The sequence below is a fragment of the Oncorhynchus clarkii genome, chromosome 3, assembly GCF_045791955.1.
Source record: "Oncorhynchus clarkii lewisi isolate Uvic-CL-2024 chromosome 3, UVic_Ocla_1.0, whole genome shotgun sequence".
NCBI classification, from domain to species: Eukaryota; Metazoa; Chordata; class Actinopteri; order Salmoniformes; family Salmonidae; genus Oncorhynchus; species Oncorhynchus clarkii.
The window spans coordinates 55,430,045-55,455,575 of NC_092149.1; the positions used below are offsets into that span (position 1 = coordinate 55,430,045).

General features: G+C 41.0%; 1 protein-coding gene across 13 annotated transcripts in view; it reads left to right on the top strand.

The window, feature by feature from the left end:
• LOC139398654 (oxysterol binding protein-like 6) overlaps positions 1–25,531 on the top strand; it is a 61,885-nt gene that overhangs the window by 2,008 nt on the left and 34,346 nt on the right. Inside the window, exon 1 of one of the 13 annotated variants that reach the window (XM_071144567.1) lies at positions 14,829–15,064. The exons of 11 other annotated variants lie outside the window; for them this stretch is intronic. The gene's annotated coding sequence lies outside the window, so the exon portion shown is untranslated. Of the gene's footprint in view, positions 1–14,828; positions 15,065–25,531 lie in introns of those variants that run through there. One more of the 13 variants, XM_071144556.1, reaches the window with a different exon arrangement.

Consider the following 25,531-nt stretch of genomic DNA (forward strand, 5'->3'; position numbering starts at 1 on the left):
GTTTGAACATATTTAATGTTGTATATTTTTCATTTAGGTTTCTCCCTGCATGCGGTCACTGAGTCCGAGGTGCTAAAGGAGCTCCTTAAACTAGACCCCCCCAAAAACATCTGGGTGGTTTAGACCCTGTTTTCTTTAAGGTTGCTGCCCTTACAGTATAATCGCCAAGCCCATCTCTGACCTTTTTAACCTGTCTCTCCTCTCAGGGGAGGTTCTCATTGCTTAGAAGGCAGCCACAGTTAGTCCTTTATTTAAAGGGGGAGATCAAGCTGATCCAAACTGTTATCGGCCTATTTCTATTTTGCCCTGTTTATCAAAAGTGTTGGAAAAACTTGTCAATAATCAACTGACTGGTTTTCTTGATGTCTATAGTATTCTCTGGTATGGAATCTGGTTTTCCGCTCAGGTTATGGATGTGTCACTGCAACCTTAAAGGTCCTCAATGATGTCACCATTGCCCTTGATTCTAAGCAGTGTTGTGCTGCTATTTTTACTGACTTGGCAAAAGCTTTTGATACGGTAGACCATTCCATTCTTGTGGGCCGGCTAAGGAGTATTTGTGTCTCTGAGGGGTCTTTGGCCTGGTTTGCTAGCTACCTCTCTCAAAGATTGCGTGTATAAAGTCAGAACATCTGCTGTCTCAGCTACTGACTGTCACCAAGGGTGTACCCCAAGGCTCGATCCTAGGCCCCACGCTGTTCTCAATTTACATCAACAACATAGCTCAGGTAGGAAGCTCTCTCATCCATTTATATGCAGATGAAACAGTCTTATACTCAACTGGCACCTCCCCGGATTTTGTGTTAAACGCTCTACAACAAAGCTTTCTTTGTGTCCAACAGGCTTTCTCTGCCCTTAACCTTGTTCTGAATACCTCCAAAACAAAAGTCATGTGGTTTTGTTAAGAAGAATGCCCCTCTCCCCACAGGTGTGATTACTACCTCAGAGGGTTTAGAGCTTGAGGTAGTCACCTCATACAAGTACTTGGGAGTATGGCTAGACGGTACACTGTCCTTCTTTCAGCACATATCAAAGCTACAGCCTAAAGTTAAATCTAGACTTGGTTTCCTCTATCGGAATCGCTCCTCTTTCACCCCAGCTGCCAAACTAACCCTAATTCAGATGAGCATCCTACCCATGCTAGAATACGAAGACATAATTTATAGATTGGCAGGTAAGGGTGCTCTCAGGCGGCTAAATGTTCTTTACCATTCGGCAATCAGATTTGCCACCAATGCTCCTTATAGGACACATCACTGCACTCTATACTCCTCTGTAAACTGATCATCTCTGTATACCCGTCGCAAGACCCACTGGTTGACGCTTATTTATAAAACCCTTTTAGGTCTCACTCCCCCCTATCTGAGATATCTACTGCAGCCCTCATCCTCCACATACAACACCCGTTCTGCCAGTCACCTTCTGTTAAAGGTCCCCAAAGCACACACATCCCTGGGTCGCTCGTCTTTTCAGTTTGCTGCAGCTAGCGGCTGGAACGAGCTGCAACAAACACTGGACAGTTTTATCTCAATCTCTTCATTCAAAGAATCAATCCTGGACACTCTTAATGACAGTTGTGGTTGCTTTGCGTGATGTATTGTTGTCTCTACCTTCTTGTCCTTTGTGCTGTTGTCTGTGCCCAATAATGTTAGTACCCTGTTTTGTGCTGCTACTATGTTGTACTGCTACTATGTTGTGTTGTCATGTGTTGCTGCCATGCTATGTTGTCGTCTTAGGTCTCTCTTTATGTAGTGTTGTATTGTCTCTCTTGTCGTGATGTGTGTTTTGTCCTATATTTTTATTTAATTTATGTTTATTTTTACTCCCAGCCCCCACCCCCGCAGGAGGCCTTTTGGTAGGCCGTCATTGTAAATAAGAATTTGTTCTTAACTGACTTGCCTAGTTAAATAAAGGTTAAAAAAATCATAATGATAATAATAAAACATCTAAAACTTTTATTTAACTTTGCAAGTCACATTCTTATTTACAATGACAGCCTACTAGTAAACACTTTTTTTTAAATCGAAATGCATTTTTTGGCGGAAATGCCTTCTTGAACATGTGAACTTTCATGTGCCTTAATAACAAACTTGTATGCCATCTGTAAATACACATAAAAATGTTAAATTACAAGCCTAGTTGGTTTAGCCACAGAAAAAGTAAGCAACCTTCCCACTAGCCATGATTGGCTGAGATAATGAGTGGGTTGGACATGTACTGTATTTTTTTCTTTTTTTAACCCCTTTTCTCCAAAATTTTGTGGTATGCAATTGTTAGTCTTGTCCCATTGCTGCAACTCCCGTACAGACTCTGGAGAGGCGAAGATCGAGAGCCATGCGTCCTCAAACACAACCCAGCCAAGCCGCACTGCTTCTTGACACAGCGCCCGCTTAACCCGGAAGCAAGCCGCACCAATGTGTCGGAGGAAACACTGTACACCTGGCGACCGTGTCAGAGTGCATTGCGCCCGGCCACAGGAGTCGCTAGTGCGCAATGGGACAAGAACATCCCTGCCGGCCAAACCCTCCCCTAACCTGGACGACGCTGGGCCAATTGTGCACCGCCCCATGGGTCTCCCAGTCGCGGCCGGCTGCGACAGAACCTGGACTCAAACCAGGATCTCCAGTGGCACAGCTAGCACTGTGATGCAATTCCTTAGACGACTGCACCACTAGCGAGTCCGAAGTGTACTGTTAGTTAGCTAATGCTAGCTTTCCTGCCTCGCTAGCTAGCGTTATGTTATGTGTATGCAGTGGTGATTTTAGCATGTAAATCTTGGTGGGGCAAACAATTCATAAAAGTGGGATGCATGCCAGCATTGCACTATAACGGTGACAAACGGTGCCCACAAACAGTCTACGTAAAGCAACCCCAACAGCAGTCCCAACATCTTACCACTGCTACACCTGGCTATCAGAGGAGCCTTGTCTGGCAGCGAAACAGTTGATTCAGCCTCATTTACTGCCTTTTTAAAAATCATAGCTGATATGGCTGACTTGCTTAAACAAATGTGGTTTTTAATGATAATTGAGATGCACAAACTATGGCATAAGGACAAGGGGCAATCTGTAATTTACATTAAATCATTAATGAGCGAGCTAGGACGGACGTAGTCATAACTATTTCCCTAGCACTTTTAAAATGTACAGCGACAGAATTCCGAACATAGGCCATTCTTACAGTGTTCTCCCAAGTCAGAACCATAGGATAAATAACGGGGGCATATAAGCAGACAAAAAAAGCTCTTACAATATTCAATGATTACATTTCTCTAAAACAGTTTATCGGCTTTATGTGCACCATAAAGTCAGAACAGTAGGCAAAATTAAGAGGGGTAAATAGACCAAATGATTAGGGTGAGGCACATGGGCAACCAACATCTTACTACACAACATACACTTAGTATTAGTTTCTTAGCTACAGTATACATATCTCCCTGGCATATTACATAATTTATGCAGCAGCATACAATACATTTTTGGACTCACCTTGTTGTGCTGTGCTCACTTGAACAGGAAGGTGGCACGGCGGTTCTTCGTGGGCAAATTTTGTCATCAATCATCAATTCTCTGGATTTATGGTTCTTTCAAAACAACTGGGAACTTGGAGTAAACAAGGTCGAATCATGGTGATGTCATTGATTTTCAGGTCGTAGCTCTAGAAAGAGGCCGGATTTACAATTCCGAGCTGGATGACCCTTCAAAACGTATTTTCCCAGTCGGAGCTTGTTTATTCCCGACTTCCCAGTGCTATCATGGTGATGTCATTGATTTTCAGGTCGTAGCTCTAGAAAGAGGTCGGATTTACAATTCCGAGCTGGATGACCCTTCAAAACGTATTTTCCCAGTCGGAGTTTGTTTATTCCCGACTTCCCAGTTGTCTTGAACTCACTGAAGTCTTCGTAGTTCCGAGTTAATAGTTGTTTTGAGAGAATAAATATTATTTATTTTTTGCAAAAAATGTGTGGCTCAAAACAGGTGGGGCTCTGCCCTGAATGACAGGTTACCACTGCGTGTATGATATTATTATTTGTATATCAGAGCCATTTGCTTGGCTATCTAACATTGAATCTGGTTGATTAGCTCCTGCAGATTCATGCAGGGTAGTAACGTCATGAGTTGCGATGATAGTTCATTGTTTAGCTAGCTAGCTACATGTCTTAACAAAAGACTCCACTATACAAGTAACCATTTCGGGTGCGTTCGTAAATTTAGTCTGGCCATCTACTCTGATTTCAGAGCACTCTCGTCTGAGTGTGCCAGAGCGCAGAATAACTGATGAATTTACGAATGCTCAACACCCGTTGAATATATGGCCGGTGTCAGTAAACGTCGGCAAGAAAGCATAGTTAAATTGTTGCCAGCAGCACAGTTACAGTTACCAATGCTCTGGATAACATAAAAACAGCCTAACTAGCTCTGATAGGGCGAGTAAAATGGCCAGAGTTTGGATGGGGGCAAATATTTAAGAGGGTATGAACGATGCTGAATGGGTGTAGACAAAGAAGAGCTCTCCAGTGGGTACCAAAACATTCAAAGACCATTTTCTCAAAAGTGAGGTTACAAGTTTTTCAATAGCTGAATAACTTTCCCATTGTTCGTCAAATGCATTGTATGATATACCATTTTGTAGCTCTGTGTATCTGCTTTTATCCAATGTAAAAAAACACAGTTTCAAATTTTGCCACATAAGACCGAATCGAGGCGGTCGGTCACATATTTGGTAGTAAGTGGAAACACCAAGCGGATGTATACATCCAGTGAAATATCTGTCTCATTGTTCTATATGTGGTGTTACTATGCGCTAATTCAAGTTGAAGCAGTTGCAACACTTTAATCATCACATTCGAATGTGACACCATACGAAATGCACTCGCAACTGTTTTAACCTCCTATTGTCAGTAGTTCAATTCATCTAAACCCTGCTGCTCACCCCTCCCACTCATCCAATCAATATTCATTATTACCTGTTAATAATCTCAGACAATATTTGTGCTCCAATGGGAACAAAGCCCCCTGTGTTCTCTTCCTGTAATATGATCTGCATGAGTCGGTTGTCGGGCCTGCTTAATTGTGCAACAGAAAGGGTGATCAGCGGCATCCTCAGGGTAGCAGACAGTCCCGTCAATACCAGTGTGATAACGATGACTAACTAGGTGGTACTGTACATGTGCCTGATATACCTCTCATCGAAACAAGGAAAACATTACTACCCCCTTCCCCTGCATAGGTAAAGTCCTATGTAAATTGGATTTGTTACTGGCGTGTGATTTTAAGTGGTGTGAAATATATGGCTCCCACTGTAGAGTGGTGATTTGTCCTGCGGCATGAAGTTGTTGTGTCATTCCTTTTCCAGAACATGTGTATGCTTTTGCGTCTACATTTGGACCACTCGACAACAACGACGTATCCAAAATAGACAAGACAACAGACTTGTCCTCACGTATCAATAGAAAATCCCTGCTTCATTGGGCTATGGCTGTAAGCTGCTTAACATGCTGGAAGCACTCAGGGGCACTTGGCTATTCTAAGTGAGCTTCCTCCTCTTCCTCCTCCTCAACCCCTCCCAAATCTAATGGGGGCAGGCGGGAAAAGTAAAGTTTAATCCAAGGATTTCAACTGTGCTGGAGACAGCAGGAGCCACTACTGTCCTACTACTATCTTAGTGTTGTGGATACTTAGCTAGGGCACTTGGCCTAGGCCAGTGGATCTGCTGTTGTCACATTTCCTTTGCCAAGGAGGGACAATTAACTCATGGCCGACTGGATGGCCGACAGCCTTTTGGCTAAACCTCCCCGAGGTCTCTGGTATGAATGCCTTTTCCTTCTCTCTCTATGGCAGTTTAGTACTGTGGAGAATTGCCTGGCTGGCTGGCTAACATTCCTGCCATAGAGGCCTTTTGGAAAACACTCAGTGGTGGTTCTGACGTCCGAAAGAGGGAAATAAATGACTCGACACATGAATGTGCCGTTAACTACTTCCTAAACATTGACTTTACTTCACTGCTCTGCTAATATTAGCCACATTTTGCCCTGTGGGCTTGTATGAGCCATTGACATCCCTCATCTACACATCTCAGCATATCATATTCTGATACAGCTCCGTAATGGATGGACTCTTATAATGACATGTTTTGCAATTTGTACTTTTAATTAGTTGCAAATGAAGCGAACAAGCTGTCTAGCCAGTCATCTTTCCATCCTTTGGTAACGATAAATGCCTGGCAAGGACTATGATTTAGTATTCCACTGAATTTAACACAAATAACAAGATGTGACCAATATTGCGTAAGTCTTTCTATCAGCCATGTGTCTAATAATTAGGGTTGTTTACTCAGTTCCTGCTTTACTATTTGCAGGCTGGTTGGACTGTCTCCCGAGTTCAATTTAATGAACCTTGATCAGTCAAGAAACGGATGTCTGCACAGATGGCTCTAATTAGATTATTTTAATTGTACAAGGAATTCTATCCTTTGGAGTATAGCAGTCTGAACCATCACACTGTTGTAGCCATCCACTCTAATAGAAAACAATCCTACAGTATCCTGGATTTTCCTAGATTCCCTGCCATAGCCAATCACAGAGGCCGTTTTATTGACAAGTCTCCAAGTGGATGATTTGGATCAGAACCAGATTCTGGAAAGAAAGCACTGTAGCCCATCTGACATTCTTCAGATTAGCTGGAGGGTGAAATCGTGGTTAGATGGGATGGGACTCAGTTGTGGTTTCATGTGGATGATTAGGCTGAGAAGGCATTTTGGTTCGGAGGAGGTGTAGGTGGGAGGAAAGCCCAGTTTTCTTGACTTGTCATAAAGGTGGTGGGGGGGTTATAGTTATACAACAGGGAACATTTGATAGTACAGGTGCCTATTTGGAAAGAATCATAAGGAAGCATGATTGTTATCTGCTTAGTGTTCTCCACAAAGCCTGTATGTTTATATGAAGCTCCATCCATAAGGCAAAATCAACAAGCGCAGCACTTACACAAATTACTGATTTTGCTGAGAGAACTTGATGTCAAAAAGATTGTAGGGGCTGTTTTGTTAGACTTCAGTGCGACTTTTGACATTATCAATCATAGTCTGCTGCTGGAAAATCTTATGTGTTATGGTTTTACACCCCCTGCTATATTGTGGATAAAGTGTTACCTGTCTAACATAACACAGAGGGTTTTCTTTAATGGAAGCCTCTCTGACATAATCTGGTATTCCCCAGGGCAGCTATCTATGCCCCTTACATTGTTCAGTCTTTACTCATGACATGCCAATGGCCTTGAGTAAAGCCAGTATTTCTATGTATGCGGTTGACTCAACACTATACACGTCAGCTACTACAGCGAGTGAAATGACTGCAACACTTAACCAAGAGCTACATTTAGTTTCAGAATGATTGGCAAGGACTAAGTTAGCCCTAAATATTTAAAAAAGTAAAGCATTATATTTGGGACACATCATTCACTAAACTCTAAACCTCAACAAAACCTTGTTATAAATAATGTGGAAATTGAGCAAGTTGAGGTGGCTAAACTGCTTGGAGTAACCTGGATTGTAAACGGTCATGGTCAAAACATATTGATACAACAGTAGGTAAGATGGGGAAGAAGTCTGTCCATAATAAAGCGCTGCTCTGCATTCTTAACAACACTATCAACAAGGCAGGTCCTAGTTTTGTCAGACCTGCACTACTGTTCAGTCGTGTGGTCAGGTACCACAAAGAGGGACTTAGGAAAATGTCAATTGGCTTAGAACAGGGGAGCACGGCTGGCCCTTGGATGTACACAGAGAGCTAATATTAGTAATATGCATGTCAATCTCCTGTCTCAAAGTGGAGGAGAGATTGACTTCATCACTACTTGTATTTGTGAGAGGTATTAACATGTTGGATGCATTGTAATGTTTTAAAAAAATTGTATAACTGCCTTCATTTTGCTGGTCCTCATGAAGAGTATCTGCTGTCTTGGCAGCATCTAATGGGGATCCATAATACATACAAATACAAAAGGATACCTTAGACAGTCGCATGGCTAATAAAATATCATGTGATATGTTTTTCCTTGTTTTAGTGAAGAGATGAACATTTAATGTAGTGCAGTAAGTGTATCGAGTGATTTCAATTCCATCGGACATTTCTGCAGTCCTACGATTGTGCAAATGTTGCTCATAGGTTGCTTACTCATTTCCTCTGCAAATCCCAACTCTGATGGCCAGCGACAGCTGACAGTGTTAGCGAAATGTTTTTAACCTCTTCTTGTTATTCACTCCCAGAACAGCACTGCGGTACTTTCAAAGGGTCCAAAAAGGTTAGGGACTAAATAATAGTTGTTCTATAGGGGTATATAGTGGGGTGAGATACTGTGGCCTTATGTTGGGGACAGATTGAAGCCCGGTCAAGGTCCTAACTTGCTGCACCACAGATAATATGATGAACACTCTTTGAAGTGGGCAGTTGAGAGGAAATAAGGATTTCCTACTAGCCTTTGATCTACAAAAGAAGGCAGGTGTCTGTGTTTGGATGGGACGGTAGTCTCTCTGTTTTGCCTCCCTCTGTCAGTCTGACTCGTGTTTACTTTGTATAGGCCTACAATGTACTAGTAGAGAAAAGCACAGACTGTTCTATGTTCTTGAACCCATATCAGATGGCATTGTTCACACATTTCCCTAGGTGCCGTAACAAAGACTGTAGATGAACAGATCATTGTAATGGACAGATGAACAGAACCGGCAGGACCCCATTCTGTGTGTATATGTGGGCATTTCCATGTAAAAGGTCCCATGAGCACCAACATAGGAGCACATCAAATTGGGCGTCAAATGAAAGCTAAGAGTCTGGGAAATGAAGGCATAGATACATTTTTTTCTACCATTTTCCATCATAAACATTCGGCATAAGTAAAGGCTTTGATTTCTGGATAGAAAATATTTACCAGAAAAAGTCTTCAAGGGAACTGCACCCGCTGATTTGGCTTTGTGTTTTGTCTTGTTCCTCAAGAAATGCTGGTGGTCATGACAAAAGCTAAAAGTGAGTTGGCTTGGGGGTGTGGTTTGATTTGGGTGTGTCCTTGCCACCACCAAGACGCACCCATCTGTCAGAATCTTGCCCACTCAATCACAACAAACAAACATACTGCAGTTTGAGTTCAATAACTACAATAACCTCCCCATTTTGACTGATAGTGTACTATTCAATTCAATAATAGAAAAAGACAATACAAGTAAAAGTTGTCTAGTAAAAATGTTGTGCCAGGTCTCTTTCCATTTAGAGACATCAGTATCAAGCCCATCTGTCAGTCTGGACTTCATCACATCATCTTGCAAGTCCCCATACATCTTCCCGTGAACACATACACTGTTCTATTACCAATGGCAGTTAGTAATAGTATATGTTTGTGTGTCAGACATCACCTATGTTGAAGTTTGAACAAGTCAGACTAAACCCACCTAATTCTTGTTCTCCCAATCGACAACCGTTGGTGAGCATGAACAGGCTGGGGTGAGGCCGTTGCCAGCGCCCCCGCATAGCAGCGCATATCAGCTCCTGGCCCCTCGTCAAAGATATTGGTCGGTCACCATACAAACACAGAGCACTGATTACATTATCAGTGGTGGTTATGATTAGCGTTGGTGGGACCAACCTGATTGCTGCATTCACCTTTGCGTTTCACTTCAGATATCATAAAGTGAAATAGAATGGTGAACACAGTGATCAGGCTGGTTCCACCAGGCTAGGTTATGCCCTGGACATTATATGCATTTTAGAAGTAGAAAATGAGCAACAAATAATGTCTTGTGTTTCACAATTAGGTTATCAAATGTATCAAAATAGTGAATTGGATTAGCTTCTGCATATGTAGGGGTCTGGCCGGATACTTGCCAACAAGTGGCTGACTGTTCCATTCAAAAGAAGGCTCACTGCGAAGGCATGTCTGCATGATGTTGACGAGGGCCCCATTGCTGGTCTTCTCTATGCTGCATGTTTGGCTGGAATCTGGACATCTCTCAAACAACTGTAGCAGGCAATATTATGAGGTGGTGTTGACTGGGAGGGCCTGTGACGGGGTGATATAATAGACAGCCTAGTGGTAAATTGCATTTTGTTCTAAAGAAAGGACAAAGCGTTTTGCTAATGCACTTCACAACCAACATGATTAGTTGTATCTACTGGGCTGTGGAATTGGCCTACTATTTCATTTATTTTATTCATAAAAAATTCAAAAAAGAAATGTCATGAAAAGCACACATAGTTTATTAAGAAAAATGTAATGCCAAGACCGGTATTAAATACCAAGACCGGAGCAAATCGAGTTGGAGTCCAGACCGACACCAGTTAGCTGACATGACTAAGTGAGTGATTGGCATAACAAGAGAAACTGCTGATGCACAAATGTGAATATTGCACCTTGTGTATTCTACATGAAACGTGTCGTCCTTTGCAGCTCAGTTGGTAGAGCATGGTGCTTGTAATGAATAAATACATTTTTATTTCAGCTCATGAAGCATGGGACCAACACTTTTCCTGTTGCATTCATTTTTTGTTCTGTACATATATACACTGAGTATACTAACCATTAGGAACACCTTCCTAATATTTGAGTTGCACCCCAACCCCTTTTGTCTTCAGAACAGCCTCAATTCATCCGGGCGTGGACTCTACAAGGTGTCAAAGGTGTTCCACAGGGATGTTGGCCCATGTTGACTCTATCGCTTCCCACAGCTGTGTCAAGTTGGCTGGATATCCGTTGAGTGGCGGACCATTCTTGATACACAGAGGAAACTGTTGAGTGTGAAAAACCCAGCAAAGTTGCAGTTCTTGACACAAACCGGTGCACCTGGCACCTACTACCATACCCCTGTTCAAAGGCACTTAAGTATTTTGTCTGGCCCATTCACCCTCTGAATGGCACAAATACACAGTCCATGTCTCAATTATCTCTAGGGTTAAAAATCCATCTTTAACCGGTCTCCTCCCCTTCATCTACACTGGTTGAAGTGGATTTAACAAGTGACATCAATAAGGGATCATAGCTTTCACCTGGATTCACCTGGTCAGTCTCAATGAAAGAGCAGGTGTTCTTAATGATTTGTATACTCAGTGTATAATACATGCCATTTAGCAGACGTTTTTATCAAAAGCGACTTACTGTAATGTGTGCATAGATTTTACGTATGGGTGCTCCTGGGAATTAAACCCACTACCCAAGGCTCTTCTCCCCCGATTAATCAGTTTGGCTGGGTGGCCAGCTCTAGGAAGAGTCCTGGTGGTTCCAAACGTCTTCCATTTAAGGATGATGGAGCCAACTGGGTTCTTGCAGACCTTCAATGCTGCAGACATTTTTTGGTAGCATTCCCCAGAACTGTCTTGGAGCTCTACGGACAATTCCTTCGACCTTATGGCTTGGTTTTTGCTCTGACATTCACTTTCAACTGTGGGACCTTTATATAGACAGGTGTGTGCCTTTCTAAATCATGTCCCATCAATTGAATTTACCACAGGTGGATTCCAATCAAGTAGTAGGAACATCTCAAGGATGATCAATGGAAACAGGATGCACCTGAGCTCAATTTCGAGTCTCATAGCAAAGGGTCTGAATACTTATATATATAAGGTACAGTACCACTCAAACGTTTGGAGACCTACTCATTCAAGGGGTTTTCTTAATTTTTACTATTTTCTACATTATAAAAACGAGGAAATAACACTAATGGAATCATGTATTAACCAAAGAATTGTTCAACAAATCAGTGGGAACCACACATGCAGAGATCATCCGTTCACCTACCCTGCGTCTCACAAAGACACGGTGGTTGGAACCAAAAATCTCAAACTTGAACTCATTAGACCAAAGGACAGATTTCCACCAGTCTAATGTCCATTGCTCATGTTTCTTGGCGCATGCAAATCTCTTCTTATTGGTGTCCTTTAGTAGTGGTTTCGTTTCAGCAATTCAACCATGAAGACCTGATTCACGCAGTCTCCTCTGAACAGTTGATGTTAAGATGTGTCTGTTACTTGAGCTCTGTGAGACATTTATCTGGCAACTCTAATGAACGTATCCTCTGCAGCAGAGGTAACTCTGGGTCTTTCTTTTGGAAGTTTACATACACTTAGGTTGGAGTCATTTAACCTCGTCTTTCAACCACTCCACAAATTTCTTGTCAACAAACTATAGTTTTGGCAAGTCGGTTAGGACATTTGCTGTGTGCATGTCACAAGTAATTTTTCCAACAATTGTTTACAGACCGATTATTTCACTTATAATTCACTGTATCACAATTCCAGTGGGTCAGAAGTTTACATACATTAAGTTGACTGTGCCTGAGCTTGGAAAATCCCAGAAAATGATGTTACGGATTTAGAAGATTCTGATTTGAGTCAATTGGTGGTGTACCTGTGGATGTATTTCAAGGCCTACCTTCAAACTCAGTGCCTCTTTGCTTGGCTTCATGGGAAAATCAAAAGAAATCAGCCAAGACCTCAGAAAAAAAATTGTAGACCTCCACAAGTCTAGTTCATCCTTGGGAGCAATGAAGGTACCACGTTCATCTGTACAAACAATAGTATGCAAGTATAAACACCATGTGACCACGCAGCTGTCATACCGCTCAAGAAGGAGACGCGTTCTGTCTGCTAGAGATTAATCTACTTTGGTTCGAAAAGTGCAAATCAATTCCAGAACAACAGCAAAGGACCTTGTGAAGATGCTGAAGGAAACCGGTAGAAATGTATCTATATCCACAGTAAAACGAGTCCTATATCGACATAACCTGAAAGGCCGCTCAGCAAGGAAGAAGCCACTGCTCCAAAACCGCCATAAAAAAGCCAGACTACGGTTTGCAACTGCACATGGGGACAAAGATTGTACTTTTTGGAGAAATGTCCTCTGGTCTGATGAAACAAAAATATAACTGTTTGGCCATAATGACCATTGTTATGTTTGGAGGAAAAAGGGTGAGGCTTGCAAGCCGAAGAACACCATCCCAACCGTGAAGCACAGAGGTGGCAGCATCATGTTGTGGTGGTGCTTTGCTGCAGGAGGGACTGGAGCACTTAACAAAATAGATGGCATCATGAGAAGGAAGATTATGTGGATATATTGAAGCAACATCTCAAGACATCAGTCAAGAGGTTAAAGCTTGGTCGCAAATGGGTCTTCCAAATGGACAATGACCACACGCATACTTCCAAAGTTGTGGCAAAATGGCTTAAGGACAACAAAGTCAAGGTATTGGAGTGGCCATCACAAAGCCCTGACTTCAATTATATTTGTGGGCAAGGAGATCTACAAACATGACTCAGTTACTCCAGCTGTCAGGAGGAATGGGCCAAAATTCACCCAAATTATTGTGGGAAGCTTGTGGAAGGCTACCCAGAACGTTTGACCCAAGTTAAACAATTTAAAGGCAATGCTACCAAATACTAATTGAGTGTATGTAAACTTCTGACCCACTGGGAATGTGATGAAAGAACAAAAAGCTGAATTAAATCATTCTCTATAATATTATTCTGACATTTCACATTCTTAAAATAAAGTGGTGATCCTAACTGACCCAAGACAGGGAAATTGTGAAAAACTGAGTTTAAATGTATTTGGCCAAGGTGTATGTGAACTTCCGACTTCAACTGTATATGTGGCTGTCATAGTTTATATGTCTTCACTATTTTTCTACAATGTAGAAAATAGTCAAAATAGAGAAAAATCCTGGAATGAGCAGGTGCCCAAACTTTGACTGATAATGTATGTACTGTGCTTTAGCTGAGATTATTCTTTACACAGTCAAGGTTATTTGTCCAGGCCTCAGTTGTTCCTTGACTAGCACCATTCATTCTCGCTGTCATTAATTCCAACGTTATAACTTCCTATATTAACTGTATCCACAGGTTAATTGGGAGAGAGTGGGGTGATTGCTACTGTTTCTTTTTTTTTTTGAGGCAGTGCTGCCTGCCAGTAGTAATCGTCTCTGATTGATTGAGAGATTCAAGGAGCTATCATTGTTAAGTAACATAGCAGATGCAACGCATTGAATAATTACGTTCATGCACTTCAAAAATATTTTTGCTTAGTCACAGAAGCTTTTTACTACAGTGTAGTCCCACATCATATGAAGGAATGTGTCTACCTGATTTAGGGGACAGTGTGAACAGTTGGGGCCAATTTCATCGTAAAACTTTTCCTTGGTGTTAAATACAGTCTGAACAAATTTAAAATGTATAAGATGATTGTTCGGATTACGGGATGCCAAGGTCATATTTTTTCCATATTCTGTTCCAGTTCAAGGGTTGTTCAGATTCAATTAGATCTGTGGAATATACTTTTTTTAATGGCTAGCTCAGAATATGAGCATTCCAAAAGTAGTTTTTATATTAGAGTCCTTTTGGGAGCCTAGAAAATGTATTTATAAATCCCATCGTTGGATGGTTGGGTTTCCCAAGGGACTCCATAGGTCAGAATTAGCCTATGGAGATGGGTATTTTCGCATTTCACATAACACACATTACCTGTCGTTGTTGATGAACCCATCTGTGTCAAACATTGCATTCACATTGCTGGACATGTTATGATACCCACCCTTGCTCCTTCTGGTAGGTCCAAGGATCCGTTCATGACCAAGGATCAGTCTGGCACTCAACTATGCACTTTGTCTAACAGATAAACAGGGTCAACTTTTTTTGTTTGGCATACATTTTAAAGTGAAAAAAAAACTGAGTCAAAGTGTAATTCCGTTACTGTGGAATTGTGTGTGCGCGTGTGTGTGTGTGTGTGGGGGGGGGGGGCTTTGGCTGGATGAATCAACAAGCCCAGGGAGACTCACGGCTGTCTGTGCTTGTTCCAGTGCCATAATCAACAGCATCACAGCAAGCAGCAGTCCACCTTACTTCCCCATCATCATCTGCCCATGACAGGGATGTTGGCTGCTACTACCATGAATGAAAACTGGGATGTTTTTTTTCTCCCGTATAGCCTACAGTCTCAACATTAAGACCAGGCCTATTTTTGCATTTGTCTAATCATGCACTCGTTCTTTGTGCAGCTCTGGTCAAGGAAATGCAAATACACGAGTAACATCAATGGTAAAGCACTGCGTCGTTCACTTTTTATTTGTTTATTTTGTCCTTTGTTGTCTGTTTTGGCTAATAAGGTCTGTCCCATTTAAGGGGATTTAACGATCACATTTTATAATGGACATATTGGATTTGACGTCCTTGGGAGCAGGCAGCGTTCAGTAAATAGTCAACACCTTTTCAACAGCTGGAGATAGGAGAGACAGTATTTACACAGCTGTATTACTGTCAATCCATGACACAGGAAAGAGATGACGGTTTGACGAATAAGGTCTTTTTGAAAGGTATGATTTATTGTAGCTCCGTCGAGTGTAATCGCTTCTGCAGCATTTCTCTTTGTTATTTTAGCTGATGTTGTCTTTTTGGCCATTTGATTGGGTTTTAAACCGAGGGAATACAATGTTTTGGACATTCAAATGCTGACAAGTTAAAGATAGTCATAGAAAATGTATAGATTCTATGACATTGGTTTTTGGTTGAACCTCGACTCACGTTGGTTGAGCGCCCTCCACTTCTTTCCTGAGTTGAGATTGTCTTAAAGACATCCAGTTTTTTCTGCATGGTGTTTTTAATAGAAATTCTAATACAAATATTCAAAAAGGATTTTGGGATGATGAAACTTAAAATGACTATAACCAGATACAAAGTATGTAAAAAAAAAAGATAATGGACCTATGTATTTCTAAATAAGATCATCTTTGAGAACTAACTATCACCAAAATAAAAACTAGACAGTCAGGGAGAATCTAAAATTCCAGGAGTATTTTTGTCATGGAATTGGGCCCCTATTGATTGTGTTATAATGTTTAAGTCATTCAGATAGCATAAGAACACGGCATAAGCCATTGCAAAATGTGTAGAATTGCAAGAAATTAGCTTTAAAACTTGCAATTCTCTTAGACCCATGTCAAAAATGTGGCCCACCACGTAAGCCCCATTTTAATCCAGATAAAAACCCTGGAACTATGTGAGGACAAACTCCCACTATTGGTGAAGAGGACTAGCCATGACTTCTCGGATGTGTTTCTCAGTCTGTTTCTTCTTTGTCAGTGTAAACGCCTCCAAAGAAAGCAGTAAGGCTGCTTTATTATTGGCAAAAGATCTGATCTGATTGGTCAAAATACCAATTACTGGCAAAAGATCAGAATCGGGCCGCCTGTGTAAACGCAGCCAATGAGACTTGCATGCAAAGGGATTCTTGGGATTTTTAGCATGCTGTGTTATCAATGGACATTGTTTGGTGACATTTCTCCTCGTGTCAAAATAACCCAGAGCTAAGCCCTGCTGGGAAACTGATGTTTGACTAGAGTCTGTTAACAATATGCTAGACACAAGTATCATTCATTATCCCTGCTTAGAGCTGAAGGCATTCTCTTGACCAGTGGTACACACTGTACAAAAGTGACAATGTAAATCAAACACAGGCCACACTACAAAAGTATACAACCTCAAACAGGAACCAGCTATTTGAAATGTAATCATTGTATGTTTTTCACTGAATCAGGCGAATACCTAGAATTTGTTGAGAAGTTGAGCTACACGGATAGGGCTGACTCAATGTCAGGGCAACTTCCCCTTCAAGCTAAATATATAACATAGCTAGCTTTCTGTATGCACAAGCTAAGCGCCTGATGTGATGTTCAACAGTTTTCAGTGCAGAGGATGTGCTGACTTCTGTTGTTGCAGAAACATTAGCCTATTCAATCAGCTCAGAACTTCTGTCTCCAGACTAGCCTCCAAATAGTGGCCAAATGTATCATCATTCAAATGGTCATATGTCTACTGAGTGCATTGCATACCAACTTAAAAAAGAGAAGCTAACAAATTATTATAATTTCTGAACTCAAAATGTCACATCTTCACAGTGTTTTAGCAGTGAATTTTGTAACAACATTTCTGGGTGTGTGTTGTCTTTTGTAGTGTAGGGCGGCCATATTTTTGAGTGGTACTAAGTGGTAGTAAACATGTTTTTAGAATTTACAATACATTTTCGCACATTTATTGATAAATACAGAAATATCTCATTTACATCAGTATTCACACCCCTGAGTCAATACTTTGTAGAAGCTCCTTTGGCAGCGAGTCTTTCTGGGTAAGTCTCTAAGAGCTTTCCACGCCTGGATTGTGTAACATTTGCCCGTTATTCTTTTAAAAATTCTTCAAGCTCTTTTGATCATTGCTAGTCAACCATTTTTCAGGTCTTGCCATAGATTTTCAAGTAGATTTAAGTCAAAAATAACTTTTTAAGTAAAAAATAACTCACTGTCTTCTTGGTAAGAAACTCCAATGTAGATTTGGCCTTGTGTTTTAGGTAATTCTCCTGCTGGAAGGAGAATTAATCTCTCAGTGTCTGGTGGAAAACAGACTGAACCAGGTTTTCCTGTGCTTAGCTACATTCCGCAATCCTTAACGATTACAAGCATACCCATAACTTGATGCACCTACCACTATGCTTGAGAATATGGAGAGTGGTACTCTGTAATGTGTTATCTTGGATTTGCCCCAAATATAACACTTTGTTGTTGTTGATCCATCCTCAATTTTCTCCTATCACAGCCATTAAACTCTAACTATTTCAAAGCCACCATTGGCCTTATGGTGAAATCCTTGAGCGGTTTCTTTCCTCTCTGGCAACTGAGTTAGGAAGGAAGCCTGTATCTTTTGTATTGACTGGGTGTGTTGACACACCATCCAAAGTGTAATTAATAACTTCACCATGCTCAGAGGGATATTCAATGTCTTATTTTTTTCCAATAAGTGCCATTCTTTGCGTGGCACTGGAAAACCTCTGGTCTTCGTGGTTGAATCTGTGTTTGAAATTCACTGCTCGACTGATGGACCTTACAATTATCTGTATGTGTGGGATTCAGCAATGAGGTTGTCATTCATAAATCATGTTAGTCATTTGCATGGACTGCTATAATAGTGTTTATGTGACTTGTTAAGCAAATTTTTACTCCTGGACTTAGGCTTAGGCTTAACATAACAAAGGGGTTCAGTACTTATTGACTCAAGACTTTTCAGCTTTCCATTTGTAATAAAAACGTAACAAATAAAAATAAACATAATTCCACTTTGACATTAAGGGATATTGTGTGCGCCAGTAACGACAGAATACATTTTGATTTTTATGTTAAATCCAGGCTGTAACACAACAAAATGTGGAAAAGGTAAAGTGGTGTGAATACTTTCTGAAGACAATGTATATTATATACTGAACAAAAATAAAAATGCAACATGTAAAAGTCCCATGTTTCATGAGCTGAAATAAAAGATCCCAGAAATTTCCCATACGCACAAAAAGTTTATTTCGCTGACATTTTGTGTAAAAATGTGATAACGTCCCTGTTAGTGAGCATTTCTCATTTGCCAAGATAATCCATCCACCTGACAGCTGTAGCATATCAAGAAACTGATTAAACAGCATGATCATTACACAGGTGTACCTTGTGCTGGGGATAATAAAAGTGCAGTTCTGTCACACAACACAATGCCACAGATGTCTCAAGTTTAGAAGGAGAATGCAATTAGTATGTGGACATTCCTGCAGTCAGCATACTAACTGGTTTTCTGATCCATTCCCCTACCTTCATTGTGTGTTTCTGTATTCCCAGTTATGTGAAATCCATAAGTTAAGGCCTAATACTTTTTTTTCAATTGACACATTTCCTTATATGAACTGTAACTCAGTAAAATCTTTGAAATTGTTGCATGTTGTGGCATTTATATTTTTGTTCAGTGTATATTTCTTACATATTGTTGTACAACAGGCGATGTTCCATGTCCTATCTGTGCCCAGAGACGATAGTCACAGTAACAAGATTTAAGAGATTAAACTCATTACTAATCAAGTCTAGGAAGGAGAGCTTCCAACAAGCACTGTTGTGACATCCAATGCTGCTTTTTGTAGCTGTCTGTTGCCACGCCATCTAGACAGGGATAGACTGCACATCACCTGTATGCTACTCATTCTATGCATGCACTGCACTGGTGGTGTTTTACCATGAAATGCATTTATCTACAGTAGTCCGATACTCTCCATGTCTTCTTCCTAGACTGATGAGGAGGAAAGGATCCGTTAGAGAGACATACTTTTCTGAATAGGCTCAGGTTTTGTCTGGGCTTAGTTCCTAGTTGGTTAAAGACAGGGGCTGGTAACATAGATCAGACTGTGTGTGTGTGTGTGTGTGTGGGGGGGGGGGGGGGGGGGGGGGGGTGAGACCAGGCTACAGATGTATCCTGTTGTTGAAATAAGGAATCCTCCTGAATCAGCTCTTTCCTGTAAGAACTAGGCCTACACTCACTACTGTAACTTTCTAGTAAGGTTACACAGAGAGAAAGTGGTGATCAGGCCAGACGTACTGATAATCATACCCTGTGTGAGGGAGCAGTTTGGAAACAAGTCCACTGATTCTACCCTACCAGCGTGTCTTTTTACACAGCCAGTTATTCGGCAGGTAGCCTAGCGGTTAGGAGTGTTGGGCTGGTAACTGGAAGGTCGCTGGTTCGAATCTCAGTGCTGACTAGGTGAAAAATATGTCGGGTGTCTCAGGATATGTCTGGGATATGCCAAAGACATTTTTTTCCAATTCGCACATTCGTATAATCCACACTTGTGCATGTGTGAAATAGGACAAATGTAAGCACCCACCAGTTATTATCTACTGTACTTCTATATCAGATGTAGTCCTACCAGTCGTCTGTTTCTGTCTTTTGGTTTCAGCCACTTCAGAGGAGAAGACTCCTGTTATGTCTTACGCTGCCTGCTGTGAGATAGAAAATGAAAACCAGAAATTCCGCTCTAGTCCTCAGGGTGCAATTAACCTGAACCGTGTGTCCCTCTCCCTCAGCCTACGCTAGATCAATACTGAGGCAGGGTGACAGCTATCTCACACAATGACTCTGCACTTACACAATACTTAGGTGTCAGCCTGCCTGGAACTATGGACAGACTGATGAGAGCTTTTTTTTTTTTGTCTGGTCAGCTGAAGATGGATCAGCCATGTTTGTATGGAATCTCTTACAGTATGGAGACTTAATGGATGTAACCATTGCATGTCAGATAATTATACTGACTGTTCATTCCATATCCATTAAAAACAAATCTAGGCCTAACAATTGTAAGAGCTAGGTTACATCCTAGACTAGTTTGCGTTCCATATCCTGCATATACACTGTGTCTTGCATTGATTTGGTAACCCCGCCCGATTTGGCGTCATTAACGAATGTATCATAATGCTAATTAGAATGGAAGCAGAGGGATTTATGTTGCCTGTGGGATCTGGGATGGCTAGTTTTTCCCGCTGCAATCGAGACGCTGATTACTGTCATGAATGAACTGAACACACAGCGATCTGCCACACAACAGAACTGAATCGTATACAAGGTGGAGTGGACAAGAAATGTTAATTGGGTGTCCTGTGTCTCTTCTCATCTCTGTCTGTGAGACAAGGGCAATGGGAAAAACCTCAGGCATGCATCACTGAGCCAATTATACTGGGTGAGTTTGCTCTTCGGCTGGGTGAGAGACCAAGATATGCAGAGTAGGGATAGGAGGCCAGACACCACTGCACTGCTGGGTGGGATATGAGTGAAATACAGAGCCGAGCAGAATTGAGATGTCACCTTTCTCACCATAACAAACATAATAATTAAAGAGATTCTCCGGTACGTTTGTGTACTTTTTAACCAGTAAAATCAAACAAATGTCATTTGTCACATGCGCTGAATACAACATGTGTAGTAGACCTTACGGTGAAATGCTTACTTACAAGCCCTTAACCAACAATTCAGTTTTAAGAAAAGACCTAAAAATAAGTAAGAGATATGAATAACAAATAATTCAAGAGTAGCAGTAAATAACAATAGCAGGGGGTACCGGTACAGAGTCAATGTGGAGGCTATATACAGGGGGTACCGGTACAGAGTCAATGTGGAGGCTATATACAGGGGGTACCGGTACAGAGTCAATGTGGAGGCTATATACAGGGGGTACCGGTACAGAGTCAATGTGGAGGCTATATACAGGGGGTACCGGTACAGAGTCAATGTGGAGGCTATATACAGGGGGTACCGGTACAGAGTCAATGTGGAGGCTATATACAGGGGGTACCGGTACAGAGTCAATGTGTCAATGTGCGGAGGCACCGGTGTCGTGGTAATTGAGGTAATTATGTACATGTAGGTAGAGTTATTATTATAAGTGGCTATGCATAGATAACAGAGAGTAGCAGCAGCCTAGCAGCAGCAGTAGTTCTGAAAGTAGCGCTCACGAGCAAAACGTGTTCCCCGACTATTGAGTACTATGTCACATACAGTGGGGTCTGGAATTATTGACACCCTTGAGGAAGATGAGCAATAATGACTATGAAATAAATAATTCCAATACTGAGCTACAGTATATTGTATGCAAAAAAAAGAGGGAAATTAATAGCTCTGAAAAATAGATTTTGTTTAACAAGTAATGTTTTTGGTTTTTTTAAGGGTAAGGGTCATAATTATTGACACCCCTAAAGATTATTATAAATAAAGTAGTCAAAAGTTTAGTATTTGTTCCATATTCCTAGCACGCAATGAATACATCAAGCTTCTGACTCTACAAACTTGTTGGATGCATTTGCAGTTTGTTTTGGTTGTGTTCCAGATCATTTTGTGCCCAATAGAAATGGGAAGTAATGTATTGTGTCATTTTGGAGTAACTTTTATTATAAATAAGAATATAATATGTTTCTAAACACTAATAAATTAATGTTGTACTAGGGCTGGGTGGCAATGTTGTGCAGATACTTTTGCACTACCGCGCAGATGAAATATCTGAGTTTTCCTCTTTAGTTAACACTATCAAAGTTTTGCCCTACTGTGGGAATAGTGCTCGAATCAACTCAATATTAGTCACTTCCAATGTAAAATACCGAAACAAAACAAACTATGCAAAACTAACTGTTTTTTATTTATTTAACTGCATTGACAGGCACGACTCAGGCCCGTACTCTACACAGACCGTTGTGCCATAACCAATTAGAGCTGCAGTAGGCCTATTTGCAAATAGCCATGGCCATGTATCTGTGCCATTCAATTTGAACTGGACTGTGTTTACAGCATGAGCGGCCATGAGTAGATGCGCTTGTTTTGAGATGCGCTTGTTTTGAGATCAAAGCGAGAGCTACCTGTAGCCACCTGTGTACATTTGTTCATATTCTTTGCTAGTTAGTGAGTTATTATCCCAGTTACAGCTAATTTCTAGTCAGCAATGTGTGAGTGGTTGCTTCCTACAAGAGCACAAAATGTGTGCGTTTCTAGCCATCTTTGAAAAGCTTGTCAGGTAAAGAGCTTTTTTTAATCTTAAAGGGGCAGTGTTGTATTTTGAGATGGTCTTGAATACGTTAAGTAGCCAATAGGCTGAGGTTAGCATAATTTGCCTGATTCTCTGTAATAATAATGAATTGTATTTTGTAAAGTGGCTTCTTGCATCAAACAACACACAACATTTACAGTCATCTTCTCTGAAGGACAAGTGGATAAACAGGTTAATGTCAAACCCTGCATGTTTTTTTCAAAAGTCTCATGGAATGTAGGCCTACAATGAACACCACAATGAACACCACACATTTTCTGCTACTTTAGGCTGAATGATAAAACAGCTATTTCCATGTTAAAATTGGATGCGTTTTCTCCATTGTTTTTGATGGTAGGCCACTCTGGTAGGCCTACGTTATGATCAAATAACCAGAGTAGCCTACTTGGCCGCTGTTAAAACTGGAACTTAAAGCGGGTACAGCTTCAGTGTTGTAAACGCACGCAGGAATTTGCACAGAATTTTCACAATGTTCAAATTGTGAAAATGTGTCTCAACATTTTTGAGGGAATATTGCTGGACGGTATGCCATGTTTGACTATATACCGGTATTGATGCACAGACCGGTTTGGGTTTTTACTTTACCTTCTATAGCTGTATTTAAATGTTTGGTTTGTTAAATGTGATACACAACTCCGACTTGTAATGTCCAATTTGATAGTTTATACACCATTTGTAGCCAGATCTGACCCGCTTGCTTACAGCTGAACTACGGTCGAACAGACTTCCTGTGTAAATTAAGACACCGCAGAGCCGGCACGAGATATGTCTTGAACATTTGACCTCAATCCAGGGATAAGGAATGTGTTGTACTCCGAATTGTCCAATTATCCCAGAAGCTTAAACGACTGCTTGTTTTTGAGGAAACTGCTGTTTTCTTCCTCATGCTAGCTAGCAGTAGCCACAGCAGCCATTATAAAATGGAACATTACGTTCAACAACAAATCAAATGAAAGTCTATTGGTCGCTTACACAGATTTGCAGTTATCGCAGGTGCAGCGAAATACTTGTGTTTCTAGCTCCAACAGTGCGGTATTACCTAGCTATACAAAACAATACACACATGATCCAAAAAGTCAAAAAGAAATTCATAAATATCAGAACGAGCAATGTCAGACTCCGGAATATATACAATGTGCCTTCGGAAAGTATTCAGACCCCTTAACTTTTTCCACATTTTGTTACGTTACAGCCTTATTCTAAAATGTATTAAATAAATAAACATCTGCACACAATACCCCATAATGACAAAGTAAAAACAGGTTTTTAGAAATGTTTGTCATTGTCCTGTTGAAAAACAAATGATAGTCCCGCTAAGCCCAAACCAGATGGGATGGCGCATCACTGCAGAATGCTGTGGTAGCCATACTGGATAAGTGTGCCTTGAATTCAAAATAAATCACAGAATAAATCACAGACAGTGTCACCAGCAAAGCACCCTCACACCATAACACCTTCTCCTCCATGATTTACGGTGGAAAATACACATGTAGAGATCATCTGTTCACCCACACCACGTCTCACAAAGACACGATGGTTGGAACCAAAAATCTCCAATTGGGACTCCAAATTTCCACCGATCTAATGTCCATTGCTCGTGTTTCTTGTCCCAAGCACATCTCTTCTTATTGGTGTCCTCCAGTAGTGTTTTCTTTGCAGCAATTCAACCATGAAGGCCTGATTCACACGGTATCCTCTGAAAAGTTGATGTTGAGATGTGTCTGTTACTTGAACTCTGTGAAGAATTTATTTGGGCTGCAATTTCTGAGGCTAGTAACTCTAATGAACTTATCCTCATCAGCAGAGGTAACTCTGGGTCCTCATGAGTGCCAGTTTCATCATAGCCTTTGATGGTTTTTGCGACTGCACTTGAAGAAACCTAAAAAGTTATTGAAATGTTCTGTATTGACTAGGGTTGCAAAGGGTCGGAAACTTGCTGGAAGTTAAACCAGGAAAAGTTTATTTTTGCTTAAATTCATCCAAAAAGCTGGCTTATAACAGGGAACCATTTTTTTGTGCGATATACATAAGGCAATTCTAGGTCTTGTGGCATATTTTGGTTAAACTATCCCCAATTTAATGGAATTGCAACCCTCTGCATGCACAGTGCATTCTTCCACCACATGTACAGCTGATTCTCAAGATCTAATGAGATGCTATTGAGCCCCCACTATTGCACTGTCTGAGCCAATGCCATGCTGTCTGGTACGTTTTGATTACAATACTGGGTGGGGTGAAAATATTATATGACATACATGATTTTTTGTTAACTAGTAAATAGTAGCCTACAGAGAAGTGTGTTTAAATCATTTCTAATTTGTTAACAATTTCTGCTAGTTAGAGTTTGGTACGATGTGGGTTTTGGATTGCTTGAGCCTGCTAACTGCGGAGTGTTAATTCACCTGTTTCCATACATGTTTCATTTAAAAAAAAATTGCTTACAAAGGAGTTGTTTAATCTAACTGCTTACCTATTTATCTGTACATGGAATTGTATTTGTTTTGTTTTTTTACTCATGTTTTTCTAATCTTTACAGGAAAATGCCACAGGCACTATCTGATGTGTGGAGACATTTCACTGTAGCTAATGTAGAAGGAAAAGCTGTGTAAATTTGTAAACACTGTGCCAAATACACTGCTCAAAAAAATAAAGGGAACACTAAAATAACACATCCTAGATCTGAATGAATGAAAAATTTGTATTAAATACTTTTATCTTTACATAGTTGCATGTGCTGACAACAAAATCACACAAAATGTATCAAAGGAAATCAAATTTATCAACCCATGGAGGTCTGGCTTTGGAGTCACACTCAAAATTAAAGTGGAAAACCACACTACAGGCTGATCCAACTTTGATGTAATGTCCTTAAAACAAGTCAAAATGAGGCTCAGTAGTGTGTGTGGCCTCCACGTGCCTGTATGACCTCCCTACAACGCCTGGGCATGCTCCTGATGAGGCGGCGGATGGTCTCCTGAGGGATCTCCTCCCAGACCTGGACTAAAGCATCCGCCAACTCCTGGACAGTCTGTGGTGCAACATTGGTGGATGGAGCAAGACATGATGTCCCAGATGTGCTCAATTGGATTCAGGTCTGGGGAATGGGCGGGAAAGTCCATAGC